Here is an 11,071-nt window from a genome sequence, read left to right as displayed (position 1 = left end):
GAGACTCAACAACAGACTTGACCAAGGGAAAGAAAAAGACAAAAGAATCAATGTGTTAGAAGAAAGATTAGTTGAAAGCATCCAAATAGAGGAGCCAAAAGAGAATGAAAGGAATATAGAAAGCCAGTGGACACCATAAAGAGAAACAATGTACGGACTGGAGTCAGAGCAGAAGAAGTGAAGGAGAAAAGAATTAAGGGCTGAGAACTTCCCTGGTGGTGTAGTGGTTAAGAATCCACCTGCCAATGTAGGGAACATGGGTTCAATCCCTGGTCCAGGAGATGCCACAATCCACAGAGCAGCTACGCCAGCGTGCCCCAGCTGCTGACCCGTGTGTACTCAGAGCCTGTGCTCTGCACCAAGAGAAGCCCCTGCAGTGAGAAGCCTGTGCACTGCAGCGAGGAGCGGCCCCTGCTCACCACAGCTAGAGAAAGCCCGCGGGCAGCAAGGAGACCCAGCACAGCCAAAAGTAAATAATCAAAACAGAAAGACAGGCTGCGAATTTCCAAACCTAGGGAAAGATCTGGACATCTAAGTTCAAGAAGTTAATAAGTCACCCCATAATTTCAATCCAAAACAACCTTGTTCAAGACCTACAGAGTAAAGTGTTCAAGTCCAAAAATAAAGGGAAAATTCTAAAAGTCTAAAGAGTAGAAAAGAATTCTGTCACCCAAGAGGACTCCCATAAGGAGATCCGCGGATATATCCACAGAAACCCTGCAGACCATGAGGAAGGATTGGTGACACACTCCACCCTCACTCAGGGGAAAGCAGCTCCAGGAAGGGACAGGAGAGGGCATGGAGAAAGGGCTCCCTACAGAGTCACAGCAGATCCTGGGAGGACAAAGGACCGTCCCAGGCCCCCAGCACATCAGGAAACATCACAGAGACGAGGGCAGGGACTTGGGAACTTATACACGTGGGGCTGCACGACAACTGATTTTTATAGAGGGATAATTCATTCATTGGAAGGACCGATGTGGAAGCTGAAACTCCAATACTTTGGCCACCTGCTGTGAAGAGCTGAAATGTCAGAAAAGACCCTGAAGCTGGGAAAGAGAGAAGATGGGAGGAGAAGGGGACGACAGAGGATGAGATGGTTGGATGGCGTCACTGACTCAATGGACATGACTCTGGGTAGACTCTGGGAGTTGGTGATGGACAGGGAGGCCTAGTGTCCTGCGGTCCATGGGATCACAGAGTCAGACACCAATGAGAGACTGAACTGAACTGAACTGAACTGAACAGACAAGAAGTCCCCTCTCCTGGATGCGGGCTTCTCTGCTCCCTAATGGACACCTGATGGGAACAGGTGAGGCCAGCCCGCAGAGCCTCTCACAGAGCCCAGTGCTAGGCAGACATGGCAACAAGCAGAGGGGAGCCCGAGAGATGGGGGAGAGGAGCCAGAGAGAGGCAGGCAGGTGCACGATTATCTCTGATCCAGTTACATGCAGCGGCCGTGACACCCAGCCCTGTGGACACCCTGTGTGCTTCACAGACCAACGGAATCAGTCCCTGCTCAGCAGCTCGGTTCCTCTCACTCAGACAGGCTCCACCTCCCCTCACACACACACACAGGCTCACACACTCCCCCCCCACACACACAGGCTCACACACTCCCCCCCACACACACACAGCCTCACACACCCTCACACACTCCTCACACACTCCTCACTCAGCCTCACTCACCCACACTCATCTGCACATACTCCTCACACACCTTAATACATCACTTGCACACTCCTCACACACTCCACAAACACATACACTCTTCACACACACATACACCCTCACACACACACACCCTCACACACTACTCACCTGCGCACATACACACACATATACACACAAAATCACAGAGCCTACAGGAGCGAAGACACAGGAAACACGGGGACCCAGGGGCAGTGCTTGCACACCAGGCACGTGGAGAGTGTGGGAACAGCCCAGAGTCCCAGCTGAGCTCAGTCGCTGGACACACTGGGGGCCGCTGGGACTCCTAGAAGCTCCCTGAGAACAAGGGAGACAGTGGAGGGACTCAGGCTGACCCAGCTCGGTCCAGACAAAACTTCACTGCTCTGTAAAATCTGCCGCTATGACCAATGGACCCCCCATAGGAGAGGGACCAGTATTCACATCAGCATGGTTCTTTTTTGGTCAGAAACACTGAGGCTCAGCTCCAGAACTCCAGACACCTGCCTGCTGTGGACCCAGGACAGAGGGGCAGCTCTTACCTTGACCACCCACCATGGTGCTGAGGAGGAGGACACAGAGTCCCCGCAGGGAGAGGCGTCTGCCCAGAGCCATCCTGACCCCACGTCCTCAAGGTCACAGTCCCAGCTGCAGGATCAGCCTGTGAGGAGTGTCAGGGTGCCAACCGGGGTCTATATAGACCACCCCTTACACCCTCCCTCCTGAGAGCCAATAGCGACACCTCTCACCATTTCAGGCACTATCAGAGGCTGCATCTGCCACTTTCTGAAGCTCAGACACCAATGAGCTTCTGAATCTTCCACATCTCCTTATATGAGCAACACGGTCCTTGACCTCCTGCTTCCGTAGTCCTAAGAGCTGGGTCCCACTGCTGGGACTAGGGTAGAAACGGTTCATCAGAAATCATGAGTGTCTTTCTCTCCCCTGATCACCCTGGTCAATATCTGAAGACTGTGAGATCTCACAGGATCTTGGTGTGGAGTCTGTTGACCTGTGCAGAATAACTTTTGTAGAATCAAGTGTTGATCTTCCCCCATACTGAGCTCAGGGTGGAAGCAGAGAACTACAAGAAGTATTTTTTTTCTTTAGTTTTTAGTTTTTTAGCTTTTAATTTGATGTATAACATACATACAAAAAAGTGCCCAAAGCATAAATTATCAGTTCAGTGAATTATTATAAATTGAAAATCAATATGTGCATAGGTAGGTGTATATATGCATATATATGTTTTTGAGAAGCACACCTTGAAATATGAGTGTATTTATCAGGTCAGCAGAAAATGAGGACCAGGAGTACAGGAATTCACAGGTGACTGTGAAGGCATGAAGTGAGACCCATCAAGTTGGGGGGATGAGATTGCAGGGTTTTCCCCCTTCTCAGAGTGATCTGGAGACTGGGTCCTGGAGCAAATGCCTGCATGCTGAGTCGTGTCTGACTCTTTGCAACCCATGGACTGTAGATCGCCAGCCTCCTCTGTCCAGTGGATTTCCCAGGCAAGAATACTGGAGGGGGTTGCCATTTCCTTCTAAAGGGATCTTTCTTACTCAAGGATCGAATCTGCTTCTCCTGCATTGGCAGGTGGGTTCCCTATAGGGACATTCAGACGGGTTAAATCCCTTTCCCTTTATTGCATTTCATTTATGTGAAGTATCTCTTTCAGCTAGTCACTAAATGATGCTGACAGAGAGAAAGAGATTGCTATTAAAGGAAACAAAGAGAAAGTAGGAGTCATCATTCAACTGTAGCCCACCAAAATAGGAGCAGGGATCTCTAGAAGAAAACATGGGGCTTCACTGATGGCTCAGCAGGAAAGAATCCGCCCACATAGCAAGAGACGTAGATTCAATCCCTGGGTCGGGAAGATCCCCTGGAGAAGGAAATGGCAACCCACTCCAGTATTCTTGCCTGGAGAATTCCACGGACAGAATGGCCTGGCCAGCCACAGTCCACCGTGTCGAAATGAGTTGGGCGCAACTAAGTGACTAAACAACGAAAACACGAAAATTCTACTTTAGAAAGACTAAAGATTTCTAAACCTCACGTGCCCCCTTTATATGCTGAGAGTATGGTTTGATAAGAATCAGGATACATTCGTATTATAAAACCATAACTAAAGAAGACGCAAAATATAATTTAAGGGAACAGCTCCAGAGAGATGGGGAAATAGAAAGTCTGCTACACGATAGCTGAATGTGCAGGGCAAAGAAGCGGTAAGTGAAACAGGGAAGAGAAAGGGGTTCATGCTGCCTGAAACCACCGATGAACCCACCTCCTCTGTTCTGCATTTAAGAAGAAAGGTGGAGGCAAGAATGGAATCCCAGGTGGGTTGAGGGGACAGATCCAAGCAGAAAGGATGATGTCCAGTGTAGCCATTGCTGCCTTGTTCTGTTTCCACTCATCAGAGAAGCTCCCAGATGCTCCCCCAGAAGGTACCCCAGGGATGAATAGAGAGACTGAGAAGGGCCATAAGGGATACAAGACAGAGCTCCCCCATCGAAATTCAAGGTCACTAATGTGTTGCCCCCTTTCCTCATGCCCCCTCAGGCTCAAGATTCCCATGATGCAGCCCTGTGGTCCACGCAAGCCCACCCTGAGGCCCCCTCACCCTGACTCCGTCTTTTCAGCACAGATGTGGAAGGAAGCATCTGTGACATACAGGCCCCAGAGTCCCCACTGGAGCTCAGAGATGGCTTCAAGAGCCACCCACAGCCCCCCTTAAGGTCTCAGTAGGGCTAACACTGAGGGCAGCTGCAGGTTAGTCCACAGCCCTGCCACATCCCCCACCAGAAGGACCCCTCATCCCAGGCAGCAGACACAACTTCTCTGTCCCGCCATGCCTGTCCTTCCTATTGAGACTTTGGAGAAAAGACAGTTGAACACATGCTTTTCTTCCTCTAAATAGGCTAATATTTACCCATCACTGATGCAAGAATCACTTCCTTGTCATCTGGTCCTCTCACTCTCAAGCCCCATGACTGTACCTGACCCCACCTCCTTCTATATCTGGACCTTTAACAGATTAATGATAAAAACTGATTATAAATATCAAAATAAAAATTTACACTCAGTTGCTGAAGTAAGACCAGGATCTGCTCAGTCACTTGGAATTGATGCTCTACTCCCTCTGGGCCCAGAGTCATCATTCCTTACCCAGTTATGGACTCCACACCTTCACCAGAAACCACCAGCCAGATATCTAGAACACAGGACATGCTTCCTGGGGTCCAGTATCCCTCCCACAGGATGACACAGGGATGTGTTTAGTGAGCCAGGTACACATGGTCTCAACTTGGGATGGAAATCTCACAGGTGAGATGCTGTCAGCAGCTCCAGACACTTTATAGAAAGGGATGGGGTATAAGGAGTGGCAAACTCAGGGCTGGCAGCCTGTCCCCACGGCACCCTCTGCCCCAGAGCTGGGGGTGCAGGGTCAACATGGACCAACTCCCCCTTGGATGAAGCTACATCTTTCTGAAACATGAAGTAATCTCAGTAGCCAATCTCATCAAAGATTTGAAGGGAGAAAGTTTAGGGAGGACCCTAACCAAGCTGTGTCCACAATGAACATGAGAGAGTGCAGTACAGGGGTCAGGAAAACAGGCTCGGAAGCCAGACTGCCTGGTCTTGACTCACAGTTTAGCCACAGGCCAAGTGTGGGCCTTGAACAGGGTTCTTACACTCTCTGATTAGTAAAAGGAGGGTTATGATCCTACCAAGATGACTGATTTTGGTGCGGATTAAGTGAGTTGGCATTAGTATGTGATATTACAACACTAGTTAACAGTAGTACATGCGCTGATGCTGATGTGCTCATTCGTGGCCCATGAATGAGAACCCATGCCAGGGTCCTCTGTCCACGGAACTTTCGAGGCAATAGCAGTAGCACATAGTAGTAGCATTATGTACTACTGTTAACCCGCTTTCCTGATGGCTCAGATGATAAAGAATCTGCCTGCAATGCAGGAGATCTGAGTTCGATCCCTGGGTCAGGAAGATTCTCTGGAGAAGGAAAAGACAACCCACCTCGGTATTCTTTCCTGGGAAATCCCATGGATAGAGGAGCCTGGAGGGGCCACAGTCCATGGAGTCGCAATGAGTTGGTCACAGCTGAGCGACTAACACACACACACACACACACACACACACACACACACACACACACGAAGTAGTAGTAGAGAAGCAGTGTTAGGGCATCTCCCACCATCTCATCCCAGGAATTCCAGGACTCTAGAACAGGAATTCCATTCTGTTACCTGGAGCCTTGACTGAGGCTGTCAGAACTCTCCCAGGAACCACATGCTGTGATGGTCCTTGGTGCCAATCAGAGTTGTGAGTCTTCCACACATCACCCCTTCTCTCTGTGTCCCAAGAACCTCAACCTTACCATTGGTGAGCTTTTGTGAATTAAGTTGGTTACTTAATCATTTTACTTTATAAACTCGAATGTACTTGGTAAAACATTTTGTGTCTAATTCACCTCCATATCCCCAATGCTTGGCTAACTAAAAATCGTAATGATGTCTCTTGTATACCTGAATGAATGAATGGCAGCCTGGTATTTTACACAAGTCATTTCAATCAAAAAGAAATCTTTTGAGAAATAATTTAACTTGTTGTGAGGATGCAACAGCACAGTGCAAGCTGCATCATTCGTTTGAATGATATTTCAATAATGTTAAATGGTATGAGCTATATACGGTTCACTTCAACACCTTTCTGCAATGAATGCAGTAAATTGCAATAACTAGAAACAACCTAGCCCCAGCACAAGAGCAGTGCTGAGAGAGGCAGCTCTAAACATGCATAAACGCTGCAAATTTCTCTCTCTATCTGAAGATAAAGAAGACAAAGCACAGAACACTGACAGGTGAGGACCATGAAGCCTCCTGTTCTGGTCTTAATCAGATATGGCCGAGTGGTCAGGATGTTTATGTATTTATCATTAGGCACATTTTCAATTCAAACCACACACAACTGTAACAGGAAGCAATTTTGTTGTAAAAAAAAATTTAGACATCTTCCATGTTGAATTAGAAGTACAGAAGTAAAGAGCAGAAAGAATCTTATTCTTTTACTTAGGCTAACTATCTGTCCTTATGGATTCTAAAGCAATACAACATGTAGCATTATTATTCCCAAATCCATGAGAAAATGGTGGTCAGAGGATCAGTAATCTCTTTGCTAGGAAAGTTAATAATTAAACCTGCTTGCTTGAGGAACATTTCCTCAGGACCAATCAGACAGACTAAAATACAAAGTATTTTTAAATTTAAAAAGAGGTATACATGTTTCAATGCCATTCTCCCAAAACGTTACGGGGAGGGAAGAGGGAGGAGGGTTCAGGATGGGGAACACGTGTATACTTGTGGCAGATTCATGTTGATGTTTCTCAAAACCTATACAATATTGCTAAGTAATTAACCTCCAAATAAAATAAATAAATTTATATTTTTTAAAAAGAGGCAAAACCAATGCAATATTATAAAGTAAAAATAATAATAATAATAAAATAAAATCTCAAAATAAAAAGAGGTATACAACTCTAAAGGAAAATTATTAACTGAGTTGTTACACCAAAGCGTTGGAGACCCCCTTCACCATCTGCGTTCCTTGCATGGATGGGACCAAGGTTAGTAAAGACTCCTTTACCAAAGACCACTTCATCACAAGAGCATGAAGGAAAGAGCAAGGTCATGAGCTGGCTGAGGTCCAGCCCATCACCTCTGTTCAGCTCTTTACAGTCTATAACCAGAAACGTCGAACAAAGAGTGTGGCACTGAACTGGCCTCATTCATTCCTCCATAGTGCAACATCAGATACCAGAGACAAGAGCAGATCAAAGCTAATAAATCAAAGACAAGCAGATTCTAAGTGGAGAGCATGCAGACAAAGGGTCCTTCCCTGCTGCTATTGGAAAGGAAGAAGCCCTCCCACCCCAGACACCATCTGTGGGAGGAGAGACAAGAAGACGCCTCCTGAAATAGAGGAAAACCAGCCTCAGCAGCGAGCTTGAACTAGAAATGACAAGACAGTAATTACCATGAACCCGAACTAAGTTGAGGGATAAATTTTAAATGGGAGGGTCTGTGTTAACTTTATGGAACTTTGAATCCACACAAACATCCCTTGCTAGTGCACAAGATGAAATCAGTGATAAAAATAGAGAATATTACATTTATGTATATTTCAATTCTAGAGGACACATTTTTAAGCCCATTACAGAAAGAAAATTCATAAATCTTCTCTTCTTTTTAAAAGCACAGAGTTGTCACGTCTATGAACTGTTTCTAATTCCTCCAGCTCAAAATTACTGCTGTGTTTATTTAATCTGTAAAACCTTGCTCACTGTCTCTAAAGTGGGGGCTTCTTGAGAGGAAGTATTCTGTCTTACTCTTCAATATCTCTCTAAAGTCAAGTAAAGACACATAGAGAGAGCTTAACAAATAGTGGATAAATAAAGAAATGAATGCATAAACAAATGCTGAAAATCACCCTGCAGTTAGTGATGCTGAGTGGGGAGGGTAGTGGGGGCAGGAGAGACACGAATCTGAGTACTCCGACTAAGCACAGACAGAAGTGGAAAAAGGAGCCAGAGACATACCAGACAAAGGAACCAGATATAGAAGGCCTTCTTCAAATCCCATTCTGGGGATGGTCTAATGACATTTACTTTCTGCACAAAATTGTACCTCAGAAACTTCACCAAGGCAAGGAAAAAACTAACGGCATTGCTACCAAGGATGTGGCATCAATAGTAAATCATCAAATAGCTGTTTTTCTATCTCCCAGTGACTCATTCTGGCCAATGAAACGTGGGTGTTGCCACCTGTGTCACTTCTGAGCAGAGGCATGGAAACCCCGTGCGACTCTCTAGTTTCTCTCTTTCCTGCCCCAGAAGCTGGGTGTTCCACGTGGTACACGTGTGAGCCTGTGGAGCCTCACTGCCCACAGCATGTTTGCAGGTTGGTCATGAATGTGTGTGCACGTGTGTGTTCCTTCTGAGACTTGGGAGTCAGCTGTTCCAGCCTCAGATCAGAGCCTATTCTGAAGACTTGAAAGGAAGACAGAATCTGTCCCATGAAGCAGGTACTCTCCTGGATCTCCTCTTCCTTCTGTGTCTTCACCCCAAGCTGCTCCCTCAGGTCTCACCTTGATTCCTCTTTGGGGCTTGGTTGATTCCTAGCCACCATGACTGACTGACCAACAACTAGATCTAAACTTCTGTTTAAGAGCGTCCACAGCTGGCGCAGCTCCAATTCCCATTACATCAGTCTGTGCCGACAGTTGTGCTTCCATTTCCCCATTTTGGTCTCTGAGCATCTTGACCTTCATCCTGAAACAGCTCTCCTTTGCTCTGAGTTAGTCAGTTCATCATCTTTGATCTTATTTTTACATTCCACCAATCCTGTACTAGTGAAAAAGCAGCATGTACTTTGCAAACCTCTTCTGTTTCTTGATTTCAAGAACAAATGTGATTCCTGGATTTAGTTCTCCATGTAGTTAATTAAATTCTTCACCTTTGGGTAAGAAATAATTTTGTTGAATTTTTTTTTCCTCAACTGAAGAAAATGGCACGTTCAAAACCTATCTCCTTGTGACCATGTAACCGAAAGGTATATGTGAGGGGTCCGGCAGCTAACCGCTCAAAAGCCAGTATACAGGCCAGGTTGGTGGAAAGGAAAGTTTGTTTTATTTCAGATGCCAGCAACTGGCGGGGAGGGTGGTGGACATCTGTACAAGGGCCGACTCTGCCCACCCCATGACAAGAAGAGGGTGAGAGCTTCTATAGACAGAGCTGGGGTGGGGGAGGTTATATGCAGAAACAGCACAGTCATCTCTAACAGGCACCTTCTAATTGGTCATCAGTGGTCTGATTAGCATCATCTTGGTTGTTTTCAGTTCAGTTCAGTTGCTCAGTCGAGTCCGACTCTTTGCGACCCCATGGGCTGCAGCACACCAGGCTTCCCGGTCCATCACCAACTCCCAGAGCTTGCTCATACTCATGTCCATCAAGCTAGTAATGCCATCCAAAACATCCACTGTTGTTTTAGGTACAGTTGATCTTTAGTGGTTTGGTGTACTTGTTCCCATGTCTTTGCGGTCAGTTCTCAGAACTGTGGGTGCTCAAGTCCTGGGTACAGTGTGGTCATCACGTAGTCACTGCTCCACCTGGTGTTCTGTATCTGTAAGAAGCTCCCAGGACATGGCTCAGAATATCATCCATAACCCTTGAGAAAGAACTAAAGGTCCTTACTGTGCTTAATGACTACATTATTATTATTTAGTCTCCTCTGAATGTTTTCATTTGTTTCCACGTTTCTTGCTTCTCCAATTAAATGTATTCTTTGACTAAAGTTTTCCACAGGCAAAAGGCAGGCAGAAGACACGGTGAGGGGCAAGGATCATAGAGTCCTCTCTGTTTCAACCATAGCCCTAGGGCCCTCCTTGGGACTTGGAAGGGGCTGGAGCAAGGAGAGGCTCTGAAGAACATGATTCACCCACCTCTGCTCAGAGCTGATGTAATTACCAACTGCAGAGCTATTGAGCTCTTGTGGGTGGTGATTCTTAAACCACTGAGACCTAAGGTTAGTGCCTCTGGGGTGGCACTCAGAGTTCAAAGCCTGAGTGATTGCTATCGCATGTGGAGCTTTGGTGCAGCTGAGTCCTGCCCGCAGACCAGCCTCAGAGCGCTGGAAATACAGCAAAATGTGTTCCTCCTTTAACATCAAAGACTCTGTGAACAGATTCTCTTTTCCTTTTCATCAAATTCTTCCCAATCTGCGCATGCTAACCAAGGTTTCTGCAGTCTGCAGGCATCTTCTGAGGCCTGCCAGGGCCCAGCACTCGAGTGAGGCCTGTGCCTGTGTTTAAGCTCTGTATCTCCCCTCTCTATAACTTAACAGATGCTCAGCTAATATTTATTGAATGGCTGAGTGGCATTGTATTAAATGTTGAAGACAAATTGTCTTAAATATAAAGAAATGTTTCTGAAAACATCATTTAACTAATATTTTTGTTTTAAAGGCAAATGTTTTCAGCAATTAGCAAGGCAAAATTTGATTTTCAAAAGTAAGCAGCTTATCACCAACACATACATCACAACTAACATCACAAATCTCTATCTCTAAAGATACATGAGATAAACCACAACATACTAACATGTGGATGCTTACTAAGTCTTAATCAAATGCAACTGAGGAAACAGGATATTCATTCATATGATTTATCATTGACAGTTTTTAAATTAAAATCACACAGCAATATCACAGAAAGATAATTGGGGATTAAAAATGTACAGTTACACCATCTACATGATATAAGAAAGGAGAGGAGGTGTCAAAAGAGTTCTTTGGCTTAAAAT

At 45.9% G+C, this 11,071-nt stretch overlaps 1 pseudogene; it reads right to left on the bottom strand.

Annotated features, from left to right (window-relative positions):
• Window positions 1-2,408, bottom strand: part of LOC138437846 (antigen WC1.1-like) — a 71,371-nt pseudogene extending 68,963 nt beyond the window's left edge.
• Between the last annotated feature and the right edge of the window lie 8,663 nt (window positions 2,409-11,071).

The sequence above is a fragment of the Ovis canadensis genome, chromosome 3 (assembly GCF_042477335.2).
Source record: "Ovis canadensis isolate MfBH-ARS-UI-01 breed Bighorn chromosome 3, ARS-UI_OviCan_v2, whole genome shotgun sequence".
In the NCBI taxonomy this organism is placed as follows: Eukaryota; Metazoa; Chordata; class Mammalia; order Artiodactyla; family Bovidae; genus Ovis; species Ovis canadensis.
Note: the sequence above shows the minus strand (reverse complement) of the source record. Positions and strands in the feature narration are given on the sequence as shown.